Source organism: Chiloscyllium punctatum, chromosome 24 (assembly GCF_047496795.1).
Source record: "Chiloscyllium punctatum isolate Juve2018m chromosome 24, sChiPun1.3, whole genome shotgun sequence".
NCBI lineage: Eukaryota > Metazoa > Chordata > Chondrichthyes > Orectolobiformes > Hemiscylliidae > Chiloscyllium > Chiloscyllium punctatum.
The window spans coordinates 12,597,542-12,621,415 of NC_092762.1; the positions used below are offsets into that span (position 1 = coordinate 12,597,542).

Genomic DNA, 23,874 nt, shown 5'->3' on the forward strand with positions numbered 1-23,874 from the left:
CCTCGAGTCTGGAAAATAATTTGTTACATTCCCATTCTTGTGGCTCTTTTCATTCCATCGGCTTCTGTTCTTCACAGAACCCGATTCAGCAGATCTTGTCACTGAGTCATTACTTTGTATGTGTTCAGATCATGTGAGCGGAATATCACAGTCCATAACCCAGAAGTCAGACCATACTCAGGGAACTGTACTCTGCTCTAGATCATTTCATGAACACCAGGAAGAAATATCTGTGATCTTCAACATTTACTCACCTGTTTTTCAGAAGCAAGATAAACAATTCCAGGTTTCTGCTTTTGTTGTCACACCGACAAGGTTGTAATTGCTGGAACCAGTTGAGACTGTCCGCTCTTCCATATCAATTTTCTCCCCAGGAAGTGTTAAGATGTTGGTCTGAATGGGATTCTTCAAAAAAGAAGAATATTTTTATCGATTGATTTCTGGTTAAGGGCCGACCAGGCTTCCGCTGGGCCTCTATGCTAGCGCTGATCACAGCAGTTTCCCGCAGTCTTCAGCGTTTTTGTAGCAAGTACCTTCGAGGATGACATCAAAAGATATTTGCTGTTACTGTATGATACTCTACCAATAGAGACAGCTCTATCAATGGAGGCAGCTCAGTCTGCTGGGATGGGATAATTTCTGCAGTGTGTCCTGCGGATCAGATACAATGCACTTTATCATTTAGATCATACAGACTGAGAGTGCTCGAAAAGGCAAAGCGAGATTTCCCCGCAGGAGTTTATTGTAGGTGGAACAATACCAGTGGCACTACCCTAACCCAGTAAAGAACAGTCTCAGAAGTCCATTTGGCAAGTTTACTTTTCAGACTCTGGTCACCATGCTCCACGAGCCCTGCAGCCTGTGGGCAATAAGCACAATGAAGTTGGTGGTGGATCCCAAAATGAAAGTATAATTCTTCATTAATATGTCCAATAAAATGGGGGTGGGGGGCTGGGCATTGTCAGAAGGTAGACAATATCAAATACCAGAGCAGGTTATAATCTCCTTGAGTAAAATATTTACAACAGTTTTAGCAGTAGTGTTGGAAGTGGGGTAAGCTTCAACCCATCAAGGAAAAGTAAATCAACAATGACCAAAACATAATTATAATGCTGACACCTTTGCAACTAAATGAAGTCTTTAAACATCTTTTGCAGTTGGCATTAGGTGGTCAGAGGTCGACTCACACTTTTCAGAGAACATAGAACATAAAATGTACAGCACAAAACAGGCCCTTTCATCCACGATGTTCTGCTGAGATTTAATCCTAATGTAAAATATAATAACAACCTACACACCCCTCAATTCACTGCTATCCATGTGCAAGTCTAGAAGTTGCTTAAATGTCCCCAATAACTCTGCTTCCACCACTACCACTGGTAACGTATTCCATGCATTCACAGCTCTCTGTGTTAAAACAAAAAAACTACTTCTGACATCTCCTTTATACCTTCCTCCTAATATCTTCAAACTATGAGTTTTCATACCAGTCAATCTTGTCCTGCAGAAAATACTCTCGCTATTGACTCTATCTATTCCTCTAATTATTTTGTACACCTCTATCAGGTCTCCTCTCTTCCTCCTTCTCTCCAGAGAGATATCCGAGCCTATTCAACATTTTTTTCATAAGCCAAGCCCCCCAGTTCAAGCAGAATCCTGGTAAACCTTCTTTGCAGCCTCTCCCAAGCCTCTGTATCTTTCCTACAGTAGGGCCACCACAACTGGGCACAATATTTCAAGTATTGCTTCACCAGGGACTTGTAGAGCTGCAGCAAAACCTCACGGCTCTTAAACTCTATCCCCCGATTGATGAAAGCCAAAACTCCATATGCTTTCTTAACAACCTTATCCACTTGTATTGCAACTTTGAGGGATCTATGTACTTGCACATCCAAATCCCTCTGTTCCTCCACACTGCCTTAAATCCTGTCTTTAATCCTATATTCAGCATTCGAGCTCCACCTTCCAACATGCATCATTTCACATTTATCCAGGTTGAACACAATCTGCCATTTCTCAGCCCAGCTCTGCATTCTGTCTATGTCGCGCTGCAGCCTACAGTAGCCATTTATACTATCGCTGACACCTCCAAACTTTATGTCATCTGCAAATTTACTAACCCTCCCCTCAACCTACTCATCCAAGTCATTTAAAAAAACTACGAAATGCAGAGGCCCAAGTACAGAACCCTGGGAGACCCCACTCAACACTGTCGTCTAGGCAAAATACTTTCTATCTACAGCCAGTCTCTGCCTTCTATCAGCCAGCCAATTCTGTGTATATCTGTTTAATGCCTGGAAACAGAGTGTTGATGGAGGGTTGTCTGTTTATGTCTGATTAATGGTCAGTGATAGGGGGTGGTGTAGGGTTGTGTGTGTTTTTCTGTATATATCTGCTTAATGACAGGAGACAGACTGGTGGTGGTCGAATGCTGTGTGTGTGTACTTATGTGCATATCTGCTCAATGGAAGGATAACAGGGCAGTGGTGGAGGGTTGTGTGTGTGAGTTTCTGTGTATATCTGTTTAATGGCACGAGATAGGGTTGTCCCGGAGGGGTGTGCCTGTGATTCTGTGTATGTCTGTTTAAGGGTTGGAGACAGGGTGGTGGTGTGTGTGTTTCTGTGTATATCTGTTCAGGTGCAGGAGACAAGGTGGTCATGAAGGGTTGTGTGTGTGATCCTGCATATATCTGCTCAATGGCAGGAGGCACGTTGTTCATGGAATGTTGTGCTTGCATGTGTGTTTCTGCGTTTATCTATTTAATTGCAGGAGATAGGGTGGTGGTGGAGGATTGTGTTTGCATGTGCGTTTTTGTGTATATCTGTTTAAGGGCAGTAGGCAGGGTGTTCGTAGAAGTTTGTGTGTGTATATTTCCGTGTATAACTGTTTGATGAGAGGAGACATGGTGATCAAGGAGGTTTGAATGAGTGTGCGTGTGTGTTTCTGTGCATATGTGCTTAATGGCACGAGACAATTTGGTTTGTGTATGTTATCGTGTATATCTGTCCAATGGCAGGAGATGGGGTGTTCATGGTGTTTTGTGCATGTGGGTGTTTCTGCGTATATCCTTTATAATGGCAGGAGACAGGGTGGTGGTGGAAGATATGTGTCTGTGTTTCCATGTCGAAGTCCTTATTGGTCGGAGACACGTTGGTGGTGGAGTTTTTTGTGTGTGTGTGTTTCTGTGCATATCTGTAAAATAGCAGGAGACAGGGTGGTGGTGGTGGAGGGGTGTGTGTGTGTTTCTGTGTATATCTGTTTAATACCAGGAGACAGAGGGTTGTTGGAGGGTTGTCTGTTTGTTTGTTTTTTTTCTGTGTCTGTCTGTTTAATGCTGGTGTTAGGGTGGTGGTGCAGGGATGTGTATGTTTTTCTGTAAGTATCTGCTTAATGTCGGGAGACAGACTGGTGGTGGTGGAGGGTTGTGTGTGTCTGTTTCTCTGTATATCTGATTAATTGCAGGAAACAGTGTGGCGGTGGAGCCCTCTGTATGTATGTGTGTTTCTGTGTATATCTGTTTAAGGGCAGGAGACAGGGTGATGGTTAGAGGGATGTGTGCGTGTTTCTGTGTATATCTGTTTTATGGGCTGGAGAGAGTGTGGTAGTGGAGGGGTGTGCGTGTGTGTTTCTGTGTATATCTGATGAACGGCAGGAAACGGGGTGGTGGTCAAGAGATGTGTATGTGTGTGTGTTTGTGTGTTTGTGTATATACCTGCTTAAAGGCAGGAGACAGGTGGTAGTGGAGAGTTTCGTGTCTGTATTCCTGTATCTATGTGCTTACTGGCAGGAGACAGGGTGGTGGTGGACGGTTGTATATGCATGTGCGTTTTTGCGTATATCCGTTTAAGGTCAGTAAGCAGGGTGTTCATAGAACATAGAATATAGATCATTATGGTGCAGTACAGGCCCTTCGGCCCTCAATGTTGCGCCGACCTGTCATTCCAATCTGAAGCCTATCTAACCGACACTATTCCATGTACGTCCATATGCTTGTCCAATGACGACTTAAATTTACTTAAAGTTGGCGAATCTACTACCATTGCAGGCAAAGCATTCCATACCCTTACTACTCTCTGAGTAAAGAAACTACCTCTGACATCTGTCCTATATCTGTCACCTCTCAATTTAAAGCGATGCCCCTCGTTCTCGCCGTCAACATACTTGGAAAAACCTCTCCCTGTCCACCCTATCTAATTCTCTGATTATCTTATATGTCTCTATTGAGTCACGTCTCAAACTTCTCTCCAACGAAAACAGCCTCAAGTCCCTCAGACTTTCCTCAGACGACCTTCTCTCCATACCAGGCAAGATCCTAGTAAATCTCTTCTGCACTCTTTCCAAAGCATACTTCGTATACTTCTGATATTGCGGTGACCAGAACTGTACACAGTACTCCAAGTGCGGCCGCACCAGAGTTTAGTACAGATGTAGCATAACCTCATGGTTTCAGAACTCGATCCCTATATTAATGCCTTCCTAACAGCTCAGTCAACCTGGGTGGCAACTTTCAAGGATCTGTGTACCTGGACACCGAGATCTCTCTGCTCATCTACACTACCAAGAATCTTATCATAAGCCCAGTACTTTGAATTGCTGTTCCTCCGACCGAAGTGCATCACCTCTCACTTGTCCACATTAAACTCCATTTACCACCTCTCAGCCCAGCTCTGCAACTTATCTATGTCTCTCTGTAACCTACAACATCTTTCGTCACTATCCACAACTCCACCGACTTGAGTGTTGTCTGCAAATTTACTAACCCACCCTTCTACTCCCTCATCCAGGTCGTTTATAAAAATGATGAACAGCAGTGGACCCAACACCAACCCTTGCGGCACACCACTAGTAACCGAACTCCAGATGAACATTTCCCATCAACCACCACCCTCTGTCTTCTTTCAGCAAGTCAATTACTGATCCAACCTGCTATATCTCCCACAATCCCATTCCTCCGCATTTTGAACGATAGCCTACTGTGGAGAACCTTATCAAATGCGTTGCTGATATCCATATACACCACATCATCCAGTTTACTCTCATCTACCTGTTTGGTCACTTTCTCAAAGAACACAATACGGTTTGTGAGGCACGACGTAACCTTCACAAAACCGTGCTGACTCTCCATTATCAAGTTATTATTTTCCAGATGATTGTAAATCCTATCTGTTATAACCTTTTCCAACACTTTACCAATAACTGAAGTAAGGCTCACTGGTGTATAATTATCAGGGTTGTCTCTACTCCCCTGCTTGAACAGGGGAACCACATTTGCAATCCTCCAGTCTTCTAGCACTATTCCTTTAGACAATGACGATTTAAATATCAATGCCAAAGGCTCGGCAACCTCCTCCCTTGCTTCCCAGAGGATCCCAGGCTAAATCCCATCCAGCCCAGTGGACTTATCTATTTTCACACTCTGCAGGATTTCTAATACCTCTTCATTGTGAACCTCAATCCCACCCAGTCTCGTAGCCTGTATCTCAGTATTCTCCTCGACAACATTGTCGATTTCTCGAGTGAATACTGTCGAAAAATATTCATTTAGTGCTTTCTCTATCTCCTCCGACTCTTCACACAACTTCCCATTAATATCCTTGATTGCCCCTAATTTTACTCTTGTCATTCTTTTATTCCTTAAATACCTATAGAAAGCTTTATGGTTTACCCTGATCCTATCGTCCAACAACTTCTCATGTCTCCTCCTGACTCTTCTGAGCTCTCTCTTAGGTCTTTCCTGGCTACCTTGTAACCCTCAAGTGCCCTAACTGAACATTCACATCTCATCCGACCGTCAGCCTCCCTCTTCCTCTTGAGCAGAGATTCTACTTCCTTCGTAAACCACGGCTCCTTGCGCTCTACAGCTTCTTCCCTGCCTGACAGGAACATATTTATCTAGGACTCTCAGGAGCGTTTCCTTGAATAAGCTCCACATTTCTAATGTGCCCATTCCCTGCAGGTTCCTTCCCCATCGTATACTTCCGAAATCTTGCCTAATCGCATCGTAACTGCCGTTCCCTCAGCTGTAAATTTCGTGGAAGTTGCGTGTTTGTGCATTTCCATGTATAACTGTTTGATGACAGGAGACAGGGTGGTCGAGGAGATTTGAGTGAGTGAGTGTGTGTTTCCATGTATATGTGCTTACTGGCACGAGACAGTTTGATGTGTGTGTTTTTTGTGTATATCTGTCCAGTGGCAGGAGGCAGGGTGTTCATGGAGTTTTGTGTGTGCTTGTGTGTGTGTGTGTGTGTGTGTATGTTTGTGAGTTTCTGCATACATCTTTTTCATGGCAGGAAACAGGGTGGTGGTTGAGGGATGTGTGTGTGTTTGTGTGTATATCTGCTTAAAGACAGGAGAGAGGGTGGTGGTGGAGGGTTGTGCATTGGGTTCAGTGTCTACCTGTTTAATGTTAGGAGGCAGGATGGTCATATTGGGTTGAGTGCATGTGTGTCAATGTGTATATATATTTAAGGGCTAGAGACAGGGTGGGAGTGGAGTGTGCTGTGTGTGTGTTTCTGTGTATAACTGTTTAATGGCAGGTGGCATGTTGGTGTGGAGGGTTGTGTGTGTGCTTCTGCGTAAAAATGCTAAATGGAAGGTGACATGATTGTGTGTGAGTGTTTCTCTGTATAAGTGCTCAATGGCAGGAGACAGGATTGTCATGGAGGGTTGTGTGTGTTTCTGCGTATCTCTATTCAATGTCAGGAGACAGTGGTGTTGAAGGGTAGAGTGTCTGTGTTTCTGTGTCTGTGTGCTTAGTGTCAGGTGACAGGGTGGTGGAGGATTGTGTATGTTTCTGTGTATACCTGTTTAAAGTCAGTAGACAGGGTATTCGTAGAAGGTTGTATGTGTGTTTCTGTGTATATCTGTTTAATGGCAGGTGACAGGGTGGTGGTCGAGTTTGGTGTGTGTGTGTTTCTGTGTATATATGTTTAATTGCAGGAGACGTGGTGGTGCTTGAGGGTTGTGCGTGCGTTTCTGTGTATATCTGCTTAATGGCAGGCAACAAGATGTTGGTCGGGGGTTTTGTGTGTGTTTGTGTGTGGGTGTTTCTGTGTGTATCTGTTTAATGGCATAAAACAATGTGGTGGTTAACAGTTGTGTGTTTGTGCATTTATACGTATATCTGTTGAATCGCAGGGGACAGGGTTGTGATGGAGGGTTGTGTGTGTGTGTTTCTGTGCATGTCTGTTTAATGGCAAGAGACAGGGTGATGGTGTCGAGATTAGTTTGTGTTTCTGTTTGTATCAGTTTAATCGCCAGAGAGAGTGTGATGGTGGAGGGTTGTGTCTGTGTGTGTTTATGTGTATATCTGATTAACGGCAGCAAACGGGGTGGTGGTGGAGGGTTCTGTATATGTGTGTGTTTCTGTGGATATCTGTTTCAGGGCAGGACACATGATGGTGGTCAAGGGTTGTGTGTGTGTACTTTTGTATATATCTGCTCAATGGCAGCAGAACAGGGTGGTGGTGGACGGACGTGTGTGTGTTTGTGTGTATATCTTTTTAATGTCAGCAGGCAGGGTGGCGGTCGAGGATTGTGTGTGTGCGTTTCTATGTATATCTGTTTAGTGTCAGGAGAAATGGTTGTGCTTCAATTGTAGAGTGCGTGTTTGAATGTATATCCACTTAGTGGCAGGAAATAAGGTTGTGGTGGAGGACTGTGTGTGTGTTTCTGCATGTATCTATTTAATGGCTGCTGACAGGGAGGTAGTGGGGGGTTTGTGTGTTTCTATATATATATATTAAATTGCAGGAGACAGGCTGGCAATGAGGGTTGTGTGTGTGCTTCTGTGTATATCTGATTTAGGGCAGGAGACAGGGTGATGGTTGAGGTTTGTGTGTGTGTATTTCTGTGTATATCTGCTCAATGGCACGAGAACAGTGTGGTGGTGGAGGGTTGTGTGTGTGCGTGTGTGCGTGTTTCTGTGTATATCAGTTTAATGCCAGGAGACAGAGTGTTGGTGTAGGGTTGTCTGTGCGTTTTTTTGTGCCAGTCTCTTTAATGGTAGTTGAAAAGGTAGTGGTGCAGGGTTGTGTGCGTTTTTCTGTATATATCTGCTTAATGACAGGAGACAGACTGGTGTTCGTGGAGGGTTGTGTGCATGTGTTTTTCGGTGTATATCTGTTTAATGCCAGGAGACAGGGTGGTGCTGAAGATATGCATGTATGTTTCTGTGTACATCTGTTTATTTGCAGGAGACAGGGTGTTGGAGGAGGATTGTGTGTGTGTGTATCTGTGTACATATGTTTAATTTCAGGAGACAGGGTGGTGGTGGAGGGATTTGTATATGTGTAACTGTATATATCTGTTTATGGGTAGGAGATGGGGTGTCATGGAGGTTTGTGTATGTGTGTGTGTTTCTGTGTATGTCTGTTTAAGGACTGGTGACAGTGTGGTGGTGGAGGGTTGTGTGTGTATTTCTGTATATCTCTGCTTAATAATAGGAGAACAAGTTGGTGTTGGAGGATTGTGTGTGTGTGTTTCTGTGTATATCTGTTTAAGGGCAGGAGACAGGGTGGTGATGGAGGATTGTCTGTGTGTTTCTGTGTATATCTGTTTAAGGACTGGTGACAGGGTGGTGATGGAGGATTGTCTGTGTGTTTCTGTGCATATCTGATTAATGGCAGGAAACAGGGTGGTGATGGAGGATTGTGTGTGTATTTCTGTGTGCACCTGTTTAATAGCAGGAGACTGGGTGTTCGTTGAGTGTTGTGTGCGTGTGTTTCTGTATACATCTATTTAAGGGCTGCAGACAGGGTGGTGGTGGAGGGTAGTGTGCGTGTGTGTTTAATGACAGGAGACAGTGGTGGAGGAGAAACGTGTGTGTGTTTCTGTGTTTAACTGCTTAATGACAGGAGACAGGGTGGTGCTGGAAATATGTGTGTCTGTTTCTGTATGTATCGGTTTAATTGCAGGACATGGTGGTGGAGGAGGCTGGTGTGTGTGTGTTTCTGCGTAAATCTATTTATAGGCAAGACACAGTGTGGTAGTGGAGGGTAGAATGTCTGTTGTCCTGTGTCTATGTGCTTACTTGCAGGAGACAGGATGGCGGTGGAGGGTTGTGTATGTATGAGTGTTTCTTTGTATATCTGTTTAATGGCAGGAGACAGGGTGGTGGCCAAGAGTTGGGTGTGTTTGTTTCTGTGTATATCTGTTTCATGGCAGGAGACAGGGTGGTGACCGAGAGTTGTGAGTGTTTGTTTCTGTGTATATCTTTTTAATGGCAGGAGACAGGGTGGTGGCCAAGAGTTGCGTGTGTTTGTTTCTGTGTATATCTGTTTAATGGCAGGAGACAGGGAGTTGGTGGAGGGTTGTGTGTGTGCATTTCTGTGAATATCCACTCAATGGCAGGAGACAGGGTGGTGATGGAGGGATGTGTGTGTGTTTCTGTCTTTATCTGTTTAATGGCAGGAGACAGGGTGGTCGTGGAGGGTTGTGCATGTGTGTGATTCTGTGTATATCTGTTTATTGGCAAGAGACAGGGTGGTGGTGGATGGAGTATGTGTGTGTTTCTGTGTATGTCTGTTTAATTGCAGGAGACAGGGTGGTGGTAGAAGGTGGTGTATGCGTGTTTCTCTGTATATCTGAAAAATCGTCGGAGACAGGGTGGTGATGGAAGTTTGTGTGTGTTTGTGTTCCTGTGTATATCTGTTTAATGAAAGGAGACAGGGTGGTGGTGGAGGGTTGCTGTATGTTTCTGTAAATTTCTGTTTAATAGCAGCAGACAGCGTGGTGGTGGAGGAAGGTGAGTGTGTGTTTCTGTGTATAACTGTTTAATAGCCGGAGACAGGGTGGTGCTGGAGTTTTGTGTGTGTATTTCTGTACATATCTGTTTAATTACAGGAGACAGGTGGAGGGTTACGCGTGTGTTTCTGTGTATACCTGCTCATTGACAGGAGACAAATTGGGTGTCAAGGATTGTGTGTGCGTGTGTGTGTGTGTTCCTGTGCATGTCTGTTTAATTGCAGGAGACAGCGTGGTGGTGAAGGATTGTGTGTGTGTTTCTGTGTATGTCTATTTAATGGCAAGAGACAGGGGGATGGTGTCGAGATGTGTGTGTTTCTTTTTAGACCTGTTTAATTGCCGGTGAGTGTGTGATGGTAGACCATTGTGTGTGTGAGTGTGTGTGCGTGTGTTTCTGTGTAGATCTGTGTAATGGCAGGAGACAGTGTGGTCGTGAATGATTGTGTGTGTGTGTTTCTGTTATATTTGTTTAATGGCAGGAGACAGGAAGGTGTTTTAGAGATTTGTGTGTGTTTCTGTGTATATCTGCTTATTGTTCGGAGGCAAAGTGTTGGTGCAGGGTAGTGTGTGTATGTGCTTCTGTGTATATCTGCTTGATAGCGTGAGACAACGTGGCGGTGGAGGCTTGTGTTTTGTGTTTTAGTGTATATCTGATTAGTGGCAAGAAACAGGGTTTTGGTGGAGAGTTGTGTGTGTTTCTGCATATATCTGCTTATTGGCAAGAAGACAGGGTAGTGGTGGAAGGTTGTGTGCTGGTGTTTCTGTCAATAACAGTTTAATAACAGGAGACAGGTATTGGTGCAGGTTGGTGTGCATGTTTTTCTGCATTTTACGTGAACCGAACAATTTGCTGCAGAGACATTCACACATGGACACGAGCCACATTGATAATAACTGAGTTGGAAACGTTTTGGAACTGAGTTGGAAGAGTGTCTTTTTTTTTAACGTTTTCAAGATGTCAAATACGCTGAACAGCAACGCGCTATTGGAAACAGAAAGGTGAACGGTACAATGGCTTCAACTTTCAGTGCTGAATGCCACTGAGCCGCAGGAGGGGCGACTGCGGCTTGTTTCTGTAGTGTAGCGGTCATTACGTTCGCCTTAAGCGAGAAACGTCCCCAGTTCGAAAGTGGGCAAAAACTTGCTTTGTTCGACAACTGCAGCCTTTGACATAGACAAGAGCCGACCTTCCTTGCTTGTTTTCCCATTTGCAAACCTGCCTTCGAATTTGCTTGAAGAAATCTGCTCTCGAAGTGAACTGCAATACAATTCCATTTAAATACAGTGCAAAGAATTGTAAATGATCATAAGCCTTCTGTTTGAGAGTGGAGTTTACTCCCGTCTGATGCATCCGTTTGCATTCCTTGCGCAGGCGGCCCGGTTCAAAGACAGGGAAGAAGCTGATGCGCTGGTGTCACAGCGCACCACGGATTCCTGAACTAATCTGTCTGTCAAATGTGTCCCAAAGTCATCTCTGAAAGACCTCATTTGGAAGGTGTCTGTCGTTATTCAACGTGCCAGAATTGGCACCAGAGGTCCTGAATCATGTTTTGGAGCAGATCGCAGGTTGGTGGCTCATTCAATCAGCAACAGCAATGAAAGAAATTACACTCTCAGAGGAACCTCTGGACCTGTGCTTTCATAGCGTCGCTCGTATTAAGGTGCGCCCCGAGATCTAAGCCACGTTGGAACTGAAACGGAGGAATCGAAAGAGAGACTACAGAATGACATCGCATCCATTTGGTTTTCTTGAAATCACTGACGAGCAGGAAAATGTAAACGGGAGGGCGACTGGGGAAGTGTGGCAGTTGCAGCTCTGGTGAAACTCCTTCTTTGTGATTCACTCAGCAACCAGACACGTGAAGGTGAATCAGGCGTGAGAGCTCTTCACATCGTGAACAAAAAGCAATCAAGGGCAGTTAGCACCTCTTCCGGATTGGGGGTGGGGTGAGGTAATTACCTTTTGACTTCTGTTACTATGTTGAGAAACTGCCTTTTAGATTGAGGTGAAAAGAAACTGCATTTCTAAAAAGCACCATGGAATTTGTTAAACTCTATTGAGACGCTTCTCATCGATTCCCACACAGGTTTCCGACTCAGTTGGTATCCATGAGGCTCATGTCCAGGTGTGAACATCTCTGCAGCAAATTGCACGGTGAAGGTAAAAGGCAAGGAAAGTGGCATCTCGAACCGGCCCCGAGGTCAGACCTTCCTCACGATGCAATCTGTCGATATCGGATTGGAATGCGACATCCGGTTTTAGGGTGGAACTTTCTTTGGTAACCTTATTCTGCAAAACAGACACAGTGACTGAAACTATGCTGCACGGTATGATTTGGGACACGGCCTGCTCAGCTTTATGCATTTTCCCTGTAGTCCGGTGTGTTTCATGTTCCGTGTAAACGTGAAAGTTGTCCTGTTTCGAGCAATGGGTGAAATCATTTAGCAAAGCAAGAATCCGAATTGCAGTAATGTCAAGCAGCTGATGGTAATTTGACCGAATCATAACCGATCATATATTCTCACGCACTCACAGATACATTTGTAGCTGAATCCAGTCTGAGAAGATAGACTCAGTTTACCAGTGAATTTAGTCTGGATTGATGGGCTGTCATTATCTGCTGAGAAATAGATATTGTAGACGGGCACATCCGAGCTGCTGTGCGAGTCGGTGAGGGATCATATAACCCTTTTCACGTGAGTTTGCATCTGTTGTTATGCAGAAGCACAATTGGAAGTGCAAGAAAATGGCGAGGTGGCGGTGTTGGTAGTGTGGCCGAGCGGTCTAAGGCGCTAGTCTAAAGCTTCAGTCTCGGCAGAGACGTGGGTTATGAATCCCGCAACTGCTGTTTCTTCTGAACAGCTCCATCGACAACAGCTTGTTAAAATGCTGTTTCGATCCCTGCTGCATTTCTGTTTAAAACAGAAGCAAAATGGGTTTGCTTCCCGGGGGATTGACTGCGCTGTGGGAAAGTGCCGAATTTTCCAAAGTGCCTGTTCTGTCGTGATCGTGTTCGCCTCCCGCGGGGAACATCGCAAGCAGCTCTACTGTTGCTTTCAGTTCCAGGCAAGTTGAGCTTTTACTGGAACCGAATGGAGACTGTTATTTCATCGCTGTTGCGAAACAGAGTCCTACGGTGACTCGACTCGCCGTCATTCGGTTTTCTGGCCAATGAGAAAATCGTTCCAATCTATTTCGATGTCATATGATATTGAATTTCTCCCACTTTCTTCATTTCCGTCCTGGAGACATCGGAAGGGAAAGGTAATCTAATCGAGACTGCGATTGGTGAAATTCACTTTTTATGGCCCATTCTTGTCATGTTCTTTCTTTGTCGCTTTGCAGCATTGTCTGGGAAGTGGTGGTGCACTCAGGCTCCAGTATGTTTGAAAGATTAGTTTGGAATTGCCCCGTTGTTGGTTGTGTGATTACTTTATGGCTCATGCCCCCGGACTGTCTCACATTTAGCATTCGTGCTCGCTGTGTCTGAAAATGCATTTGGTTTTCCAGTTTTGTTTGTGTTCCGTGTTAAATGCTTTCTGTTTTGCGATTCGCTCAATACATTACGAATTAACAGGGTTTCTGAGGTAACTTCCAGCTGCAAAAATCCTCAACTGAGAATCTGGGAAACTTTCACGGAGTATGGTCAGTCGGAGCAGTAGTAAGGATGTCGTTCGTTTCTGCAGTGTTTCACAATACTACCTTTCCCGCGAGCAGTCGAACAGACGAAATGATTTTGCCACAGACTGCGACGGTAAGCTCCGCAAAAACGTAATTCTTTAAAGCAGGTGTGAGCAACACAACGTTATTGGGGTACACCACGTGGAAACAGATACTTTGGTGTATCACGTCCATGCTCAGCACATAGCCAAATTTAAACAAGTCCCCAGTCAACAACGAGCTCATGGAAACAGAAAGGTGAAAGGTAGAATGGCTTCAGGTTTCAGTGCTGAATGCCACTAAGCCCCAGCAGGCCCGTCAGAGGCCAGTTTCTGTAGTGTAGTGGTCATCACGTTCGCCTCAGGCGCGAAAAGCCCCCAGTTCGAAACTGGGCAGAAACAGCTTTGTTCTTCAACTGCAGTCTTTTACATGGACAAGAACGGAGCGGACTTGCTTGCTTTCCCATCTGGAAACCTGCCTTCGAGTTTGCTTAAACAAATCTGCTCTCGTCGTGAAATGCAATGCAGTTCCATTTGCTAACAGTGCAAAGCATTGTAAAGTTTTTCTCCTACCTGGTTCTGATCATATGCCATTCTGTTTGAGAGTGTAGTTACCCCCTTCTGATCCTTCCACGAAAAGCATTACCGCATTCGCATTCCTTGCGCAGGCGGCCCGGTTCAAAGACAGGGAAGAAGCCGATGCGCTGGTGTCACAGCGCACCACGGATTCCTCAACTAGTCTGTCTGTCAAATGTATCCCAAAGTCGTCTCTGAAAGACCTCATTTGGAAGGTGTCTGTCGTTATTCAACGTGCCAGAATTGGCACCAGAGGTCCTGAATCATGTTTTGGAGCAGTTCGCAGGTTGGTGGCTCATTCAATCAGCAACAGCAATGAAAGAAATTACACTCTCAGAGGAACCTCTGGACCTGTGCTTTCATAGCGTCGCTCGTATTAAGGTGCGCCCCGAGATCTAAGCCACGTTGGAACTGAAACGGAGGAATCGACAGAGAGACTACAGAATGACATCGCATCCATTTGGTTTTCTTGAAATCACTGACGAGCAGGAAAATGTAAACGGGAGGGCGACTGGGGAAGTGTGGCAGTTGCAGCTCTGGTGAAACTCCTTCTTTGTGATTCACTCAGCAACCAGACACGTGAAGGTGAATCAGGCGTGAGAGCACTTCACATCGTGAACAAAAAGCAATCAAGGGCAGTTAGCACCTCTTCCGGAGTGGGGGTGGGGTGAGGTAATTACCTTTTGACTTCTGTTACTATGTTGAGAAACTGCCTTTTAGATTGAGGTGAAAAGAAACTGCATTTCTAAAAAGCACCATGGAATTTGTTAAACTCTATTGAGACGCTTCTAATCGATTCCCACACAGGTTTCCGACTCAGTTGGTATCCATGAGGCTCATGTCCAGGTGTGAACATCTCTGCAGCAAATTTCACGGTGAAGGTAAAAGGCAAGGAAAGTGGCATCTCGAACCGGCCCCGAGGTCAGACCTTCCTCACGATGCAATCTGTCGTTCTCGGATTGGAATGCGACCTCCGGTTTTAGGGTGGAACTTTCTGTGGGAACCTTATTCTGCAAGACAGACACAGTGACTGAAACTATGCTGCACGGTATGATTTGGGACACGGCCTGCTCAGCTTTATGCATTTTCCCTGTAGTCCGGTGTGTTTCATGTTCCGTGTAAACGTGAAAGTTGTCCTGTTTCGAGCAATGGGTGAAATCATTTAGCAAAGCAAGAATCCGAATTGCAGTAATGTCCAGCAGCTGATGGTAATTTGACCCAATCATAACCGATCATATATTCTCAAGCACTCACAGATACATTTGTAGCTGAATCCAGTCTGAGACGATAGACTCAGCTTACCAGTGATTTTTGTCTGTATTGATGGGTTGTCATTATCTGCTGAGAAATTGATATTGTAGACGGGCACATCCGAGCTGCTGTGCGAGTCGGTGAGGGATCATCGAACCTTTTTCACGTGAGTTTGCATCTGTTGTTATGCAGGAGCACAATTGGAAGTGCAAGAAAATGGCACGATGGGCCTGGTGGTAGTGTGGCCGAGCGGTCTAAGGCGCTGAATTAAGGCTCCAGTCTCGACCGAGGCGTGGGTTCGAATCCCACCGCTGCCATTACTTCTGAACAGCTCCTTCGGCAACAGCTTGTTAAAATGCTGTTTCGATACCTGCTGCATTTCTGTTTAAAACAGAAGAAAAATGGGTTTGCTTCGCGGGGGATTGACTGCGGTGTGGGAAAGTGCCTGTTCTGTCGTGATCGTGTTCGCCTCCCGCGGGGAAAATCGCCAGCAGCTCTACTGTTGCTTTCAGTTCCAGGCAAGTTGAGCTTTTACTGGAACCGAATGGAGACTGTTATTTCATCGCTGTTGCGAAACAGAGTCCTACGGTGACTCGACTCGCCGTCATTCGGTTTTCTGGCCAATGAGAAAATCGTTCCAATCTATTTCGATGTCACATGTTATTGAATTTCTCCCACTTTCTTCATTTCCGTCCTGGAGACATCGGAAGGGAAAGGTAATCTAATCGAGACTGCGATTGGTGAAATTCACTTTTTATGGCCCGTTCTTGTCATGTTCTTTCTTTGTCGCTTTGCAGCATTGTCTGGGAAGTGGTGGTGCACTCAGGCTCCAGTATGTTTGAAAGATTAGTTTGGAATTGCCCCGTTGTTAGTTGTGTGATTACTTTATAGCTCATGCCCCCGGACTGTCTCACATTTAGCATTCGTGCTCGCTGTGTCTGAAAATGCATTTGGTTTTCCAGTTTTGTTTGTGTTCCGTGTTAAATGCTTTCTGTTTTGCGATTCGCTCAATACATTACGAATTAACAGGGTTTCTGAGGTAACTTCCAGCTGCAAAAATCCTCAACTGAGAATCTGGGAAACTTTCACGGAGTATGGTCAGTCGGAGCAAAAGTAAGGATGTCGTTCGTTTCTGCAGTGTTTCACAACACTACCTTTCCCGTGAGCAGTCGAACAGACGAAATGATTTTGCCACAGACTGCGACGGTAAGCTCCGCAAAAACGTAATTCTTTAAAGCAGGTGTGAGCAACACAACGTTATTGGGGTACACCACGTAGAAACAGATACTTCGGTGTATCACGTCCATGCTCAGCACATAGCCAAATTTAAACAAGTCCCCATTCAACAACGAGCTCATGGAAACAGAAAGGTGAAAGGTAGAATGGCTTCAGGTTTCAGTGCTGGATGCCACTGAGCCCCAGCAGGGACGGCAGAGGCCTGTGTCTGTAGTGTTGTGGTCATCACGTTTGCCTCACGCGTGAAAGGTCCCCAGTTCGAAAGTGGGCAGAAACAGCTTTGTTCTTCAACTGCAGTCTTTTACATGGACAAGAACGGAGCTGACTTGCATGCTTTTCCATCTGCAAACCTGCCTTCGAGTTTGCTTAAACAAATCTGCTCTCGTCGTGAAATGCAATGCAGTTCCATTTACTAACAGTGCAAAGCATTGTAAAGTTTTTCTCCTACCTGGTTCTGATCATATGCCATTCTGTTTGAGAGTGTAGTTACCCCCTTCTGATCCTTCCACGAAAAGCATTGAACGAAATTACACTCTCAGAGGGACCTTTGGACTTTCACCAGAGCTGCAACTTCCTCACCTCCCCACTCGCCCTCGCCGTTTACATTTTCCTGCTCGTCAGTGATTTAAAGAAATCCAAATGGATGCGATGTCATTCTAGCCTGTTTGTAGATTCCTCCGTTTCCGTTCCAACATGTCTTATATCTCGGCCTGCACCGTAATACTCGCGACGCCACGAAAGCACCCCTGCTACCTCAATTCTATAACAGGCCATTTGTTTGAATAAAATGATACTCCAAAGAGTAACCCACCCAAACACTTTTTCTGATCATATTTCTTCACATTTACTGCTGACTAATACACATATCCCTGAACACATTGTGCGATTTAGCATGGCCAGCTCACCTAACCTGTACATGTTTGGATTGTGGGAGGACACGACAGCAAAGTCACATCGATTTGGGGAGAACGTGCAAAGTCCCCACAGTCACCCGAGGAGAGAATCAAACCAATGTTCCTTGCACTGTGAGGCAGCATTGCTAACCACTGAGGTACCATGTAATCTTATGCAATAAGTAAAATCAGTGAAAGATAAGGAAAAAACAAGTTTCAAATGAACACTCTCCGGCATTGTCAAAGCATGTCAATCTTGCATTCAATACGAATAGGTGTATGGAAATCAATAAAAAAACAAAATCCCGGCAATTCACGAATAAACAATAATTAAAAGTTTAATTTGATCAAAGGTCATAACAATGTTTCGATGAATTGCAATTTTTAATGACAAATGTAGGTAATTAGCTGACTAATGTATAATTGGAAGTGGCATATATTTACTTAATGCCGAAGAAAGCGACTTGTTTGCCCCTTGTTACACAGCAGCATAACAATGTGTGTGTGTGTGTGTGTGTGTGTTCGAAATGTTTGAATCAAGCTCTTTCTCACAAAATAACTGATGACTTACGATCACTAAGCCTTGTCACCTTTAAAACCACAACATTGTCAAATATTTTCCAGGAATTTACAACCAGAAGAACTAGTTAACTTCATTTCATAGGAACCCAAACAGAATAAGTAGCGGACACTGTGAATTAGTTGAGTCAATGCAAGAATTAAACTGAAGACAACATCCCTTCTTTCCAAAATGTTCAAAATTTTAAAAAATCAAAATTTATTGCCATTGTTGAATGAAAGAATAGAGATGCTAATTCTTTTTCATTTGATTTTGTTGCATGAAACATCCGTAAGCCGTATTATGATTACAAGCATAATAAAGGTGAGCATTGAAGTCAAATATAATTAATTGAATTCAACGATATTTCAACAGGCAAAATAAAAACTGATATTTACAATGATTGAGAGATTGTGCACTGAAATATCTTTGCAGTGGTTCATGTACTGTGCCGTAAATCCACATTTGCGCAACCTACTAGATTGAATAATAATTATTTTTATTCTAAATCAGCAACAATTTAATTATCAAAGTCTGTCAATGCATTAAAGAATAATGAATAATCTCTTTTTGCAAGTGATTGAGCAATGTCTGGAAATGAACTGGAATTAATTCAGTTAAAAGTAATTACATTTCCCTGAATTTTAAGAGTGAGATTACCGTGATCATTCAAATGAGCAAACATCAGATATTTGCAATGACGTTGGATGGGAAGTCATTGGTTTCTTTGTGGGGTAAGTGACCTGAGAAATAAAGGCATTTTCATACTGTAGTATTAGTACTCAGAAATAATGGATTAAACCTAAATGAGAATCTCATTATACTTGTTCAAAAGACTTATTTATAAATAATTGTGCCATTACTGTAATGGCAATGACTTGATAATGAATGCTGTATTTTGAAGAATTAAAATGATACAATATTTCAAAAGCACTTTGCTGTGATGTTGATTGGATATTTATTAAGATCAGTAAACCGAGGCATAAAACATTGTACCGAGCTTTATGGATTGAAGAAAAATGAGCCATTCAGTGATTATTGAGTAAAATTCTTCTTTTTTTAAGTAAAAAATGTACGTAATACAAGAATTGTGAATTTCCATACACCGGATTCCTTGTAGAGATATGATACATCAATTTATATGATCAATATTATGATCAATGTTGAAAGATTTGTGTCAGAATTTGGAAGAGAATTCGTAAATCATGAAAGTGAGCTTGAAACTGAACAATGTAGTCAATGACATGTGGCGTATATGCGATTTTAATAATATTGTCATTTTTGGACAATGATGAATAATGTTGGAATAGAAATGCCAAAAAAATCAACATGGTCAAAGCAGTTCTTTTCTTACAATGAAATGAAAACAATAATTATTTTGTAGCACGCATGATTTGAAATAGCAGTTTTTTTAATATGACATATACAGTGAAGACTAACCCTTTTTCAAAAATGTAGGAACTTCACGAATTTAAAATGCAGTATTTGTTCAATTTGTAATAAAATGGCTATAATTTGAATTGTCTCTTGTAAACACACAACAAAAAAGGAGATTAAAGATTGTTAGATTGACAAAAATTTGCTTCCCAACGTTATTGTAGTATCCTCAATATCTGTGATAAAGTAGAATTATTGGTTTAAACAATATAAATCAACATTAACGACTGAACTGAAATATAACACATCAATTGCATTAACTGCATAGAATAGTAAATAAATGCTTACTGTTGTCATTTGTCCCAGGAACAATAAGACACTTACTCAGGTTATTCCACTGAATAGTAATCAGCTGATGATGAATATCTTTGTGTCGCTTTATGTGCACTGTTTTGTGTGAACATTGATTTCAATAAATTTCGATATTTACATGAATTAGGAACAGGCTGATAACTGGGTGTGAAAGATCTTATTTAAGATTAGACAATTTTTAGTATTCACTAGGTTTGCTGAACAAAACACAGTTAAGTCATCATGCAATAAACTGGATTAGAGAGAAATATGCAAAATTCAATTTCAAATGAATGCACTCGGATATTTTCACAACATTTCAATCTTACATTCAATATAAATAGATGAGTGGAAAACTAAAAACAAATTTAAGACAACTCAAACAGATCAATAACTAAAAATTGATATATAGTAGGAAGTGGCATTTGTTTATTTAACTGAAGAAGAACTTGATTTTTTTCTCGTATTTACACCTTTGAAGCATCAAGTTCTATATGCAGTCTGAACTCAGCTCTTCAGAACAAAAGAAAATCAAGGAATATCTGTACTTTGCATATTTCATCTTTGTGAGTGCAACATTATCAAATGTTTTGCAAAGAATATTGATTGAGTGGAATTAGATACATTCTGTTATTCGTGGACTGAAGAAAATATATAGCAGATATTGTGATTATTGGAATGAACAACAAATGAAAACATATCTAATGTTGAATTGAAAGGCAATTCATTCGATTCTTAGATATTTTCTTATCAACATTCAGAGCTGCTCTGGCACAGTTCTGTGCAAGGTGGGAATTGAAATTGTACCCTCTGGTCTGGTAACAGAGACACGACCAGAGTGGCACAAGATTCCTTCATAACATTCCCAACCAGGCTGGGCAGGGCTGAAAACTAATCAGATGTTTATTGTGATAATTGGATTGGAATTAAATGGTTGGATACTGTGTGTAATCTACTTAAAATTCAGCAGCAATTTGCAATAATGATGGGAGTTAACAAATGTCTTAATTAAACATGATTTTTATGATCACTTGGGGAACGACAGCTTGACAGGATGGTGTGATTAGTGTGCATTATATATAAAAAATGAATTTAATTATTCTATATGGTCAGAAGTTTCTCATTTTCTGACATGCAGATTAAAATGTTTTTGTTCGACACGTAAATTGGAACAAAATGATGAATTGGTCAGTCAATGTACCTATTCAGCTGAAGACAACTTTCATTCTTACTGAAAATGTACGATTTCTAAGAAGTCACTATTTCCTGTGATTGTTTAATGAAATAAGATAGATGCCAACCCTTTTTTGTATGCTTCAAAAAATTCATGGGGATTTGAATTATTTTGCACATGAAAAATATTCAATTTTTATTGTGATTAAAAACACAATAAATGTTAACATTAAAGTGATTTCCAATCAAATCAATTCAAAAGTGTTTCCAAGTTTAAACTGAAAAGCAATATTCAGAATGATTGAGTGATTGTACGTTGCAATGTCCTTGCATTAGTTATTGTATGGAAATATAGTTCCACATGTCCACCCCTTACCGAATTGAACAATTATTAGGTTTTGGCAACAAATCGATTTGAAATATTTTATTAATGAATTTAAGAATAATGAGGTATCTCGTCTTACTATTCCACTGAGTAATGTTAAGAAACGAAGAGAAATATTGCAGTGTAGAATAACTGGTGTTCTCTGAATTCCAATGGCTGAGAAGACTGTGATCTTTCAACTGAGCAAAAGTCAGATATTTACAAATGATGTTGCAATGGCAATTATTGGTCTTTTGTGGGTATATTGGCCTGATCAAACAGTTTTACTATTGTCGCACTCACACTAAGAAATATGGAAGGTATTAAAAGCACATTGTTCTTGTTATAAAGCCGAAGTTAAAGTATTGCGTAATTATTGTAATTGATCATTGTTTCTAAAATCCTGATAAATAAATTGACTTAATATTTTGAATGCACTTTGCTCTGATGTCGATTGTATATTCATTAAGATTAATAAACTGAAAATTAAGATATAAAGCTTGGCTTTAATAATTAAAAAATCTCAGCAACAATTGAACATCGTACAACTTTTTTTTGGTCGGTTCATGTCTATTTTATTAATGTAACGTTTATCATGATAAATGTTTAGATAAATGTCAGAACTAGGAAAAAAATAATGAGGATAGGAAAGTGAGTATTATTATGAACTAAACATCGAGTTAATGACATTTGGTACAGGAAGTCATTTTGTCGCAAAAAACTAATAATTCTGTGATTATTGATCATTGCCAACTACTGTTGGAAGAAAATAAAACTATCTCAAAATGAAACTAAAATAAATATCATTTTGGAGGTCACATGATTTGAAAAACGGACATTGTCACTTAATGTGACATTTTAGCTGAAGAATCGTTCTTCCCCCCTCCCCCCGCCACCCCCATGTGTAGTCCTTTCAATAATTTAAAATTTAGCTTAAGTTGAACTAAATAACAAATGGATATTCCTCCATTATTTTCTTGCACACAAAAAATAAAAAATAAATAACATGAAAATGATATCGCTCTGCAAGGAATAGTTTCACAGATAATAAGTGTTCATATTGAATTAAAATGTCACCATAGCTGTAGGAGTGATTTCCCCTGACAAGGAATGAAGACTGAGGAGATAGGCCGAACTCAGGCAAGTGGAAGATGTTTACTCATGCTGCAATCAGTTAATGCAGGGATCATCCCCCGAGGCAAATCTAGGAAGGGAGATCCATGACACACTGTAACGTGTACAGTAAAAAAAAATATTTTTACACACCTTCTGTATTACAATGTCCACATGCAATGTAGTTACAGTCCTTCCCTCATTATACAGACACCCGATCCTGTAGAACAACTAATCTTGGATGAACATCGCTATGGATAGCCCGAGCTTCCTATTGCTTCATGGTGTTTTACAGGTGGTATAATCTCCAGGCCTTGGGATCTCTCTGTGCATTTTATTTCCTCAGATTACAAAATTAATTGTTGCAGTCCTTTGGGCCTCTCACTCTGCCTTATTTGCGATTCTCCAGAATATGTAATTAGAAACTTTTTAAATGTTCTGAGCAATGTTAGTGGGCGGCATGGTGGCACAGTATTTAGCACTGCTGCATCACAACGCCAGAGACCCGGGTTCAATATCCCGCCTCAGGCGACTGACTGTGTGGAGTTTGCACATTCTCCCCGTGTCTGTGTGGGTCTCCTCCGGGTGCTCTGGTTTCCTCCCACATTCCAAAGATGTGAAGGCCAGGTGAATTGGCCATACTAAATTGCCCATAGTGTTACCTAAGGGGTAGATGCAGGGGTATGGGTGGGTTGTGCTTCAGCGGGGCGGTGTGGGCTTGTTGGGCCGAAGGGCCTGTTTCCACACTGAAAGTTATCTATCTATTCTCCAAAAAAAGTAACTATTTCTGGCAATCAAACCCTGTCTGTTTCCCTGATAGCCGCTGTGGAAGTTAGCTGGGCTCTATCCTGCAGCTGGTGTTTATTCATTCACTGGGAAAATTATTCTTTCATTAATGAAAGTCAGGGTTAGTCATTTTTCTATATGCCTGCATTCTCTTATCACTATCTGGTATATCACTGTCTGGAATGGCATACTTATGGACTTGGTGTAGGATTGTACAAAATGTTCTTTTTTAACTTAAGACTGAAACAGATTGTTCGTCTCATTTATCTACCCTCCACCATTTTGTGTTTTAATTCCAAGGCAGGCTGCTCGGGGCTTCCCTACAGCAGCAAATCTACAAGGATTTCAGCACTAAAATAAAAATTAGCATTCGCTACCATTAGGAAACAGTACCATGCAATATGTTTACGTCACTAAGACTTAATTCCACACTTAAAGCCGACTATACTGGATTTGATCAATGATTACATATTAGATATAAGTAACATTTAGTGTTAAAACTAGTCACGGTAAATTTAAAATGACTATAAACGTCATATTACAATCCGTCACATGTAGAATTGAACATTAATTATTGGAGTCTAAAGCAATCAGACGTATCTTCATTTGTAAGGTGAATATGAATCCAATGATTTCTGTGAACATTCAAATGAGAAGGTATCAGATATTTCCTGTCAGTGTTGGATGAGGAATCATTGCTTGGTTTTTGGTTGTGTTGACCTGGAATAAAAGATAATTTTTTCTTTGTAAAATTGGCACTACAAAATAATGATTAAAGTGAAATGTGAAT

At 42.0% G+C, this 23,874-nt stretch overlaps 2 non-coding genes across 2 annotated transcripts; both read left to right on the forward strand.

Annotated features, from left to right (window-relative positions):
* Positions 1-13,734: 13,734 nt before the first annotated feature.
* trnal-cag (transfer RNA leucine (anticodon CAG)) lies at positions 13,735-13,807 on the forward strand. Its single transcript has one exon. It is a non-coding gene; the product is annotated as a tRNA-Leu (tRNA).
* A 1,660-nt stretch (positions 13,808-15,467) lies between these two features.
* Positions 15,468-15,549, forward strand: trnal-aag (transfer RNA leucine (anticodon AAG)). Its single transcript has one exon. It is a non-coding gene; the product is annotated as a tRNA-Leu (tRNA).
* The last annotated feature ends 8,325 nt before the right edge of the window (positions 15,550-23,874 follow it).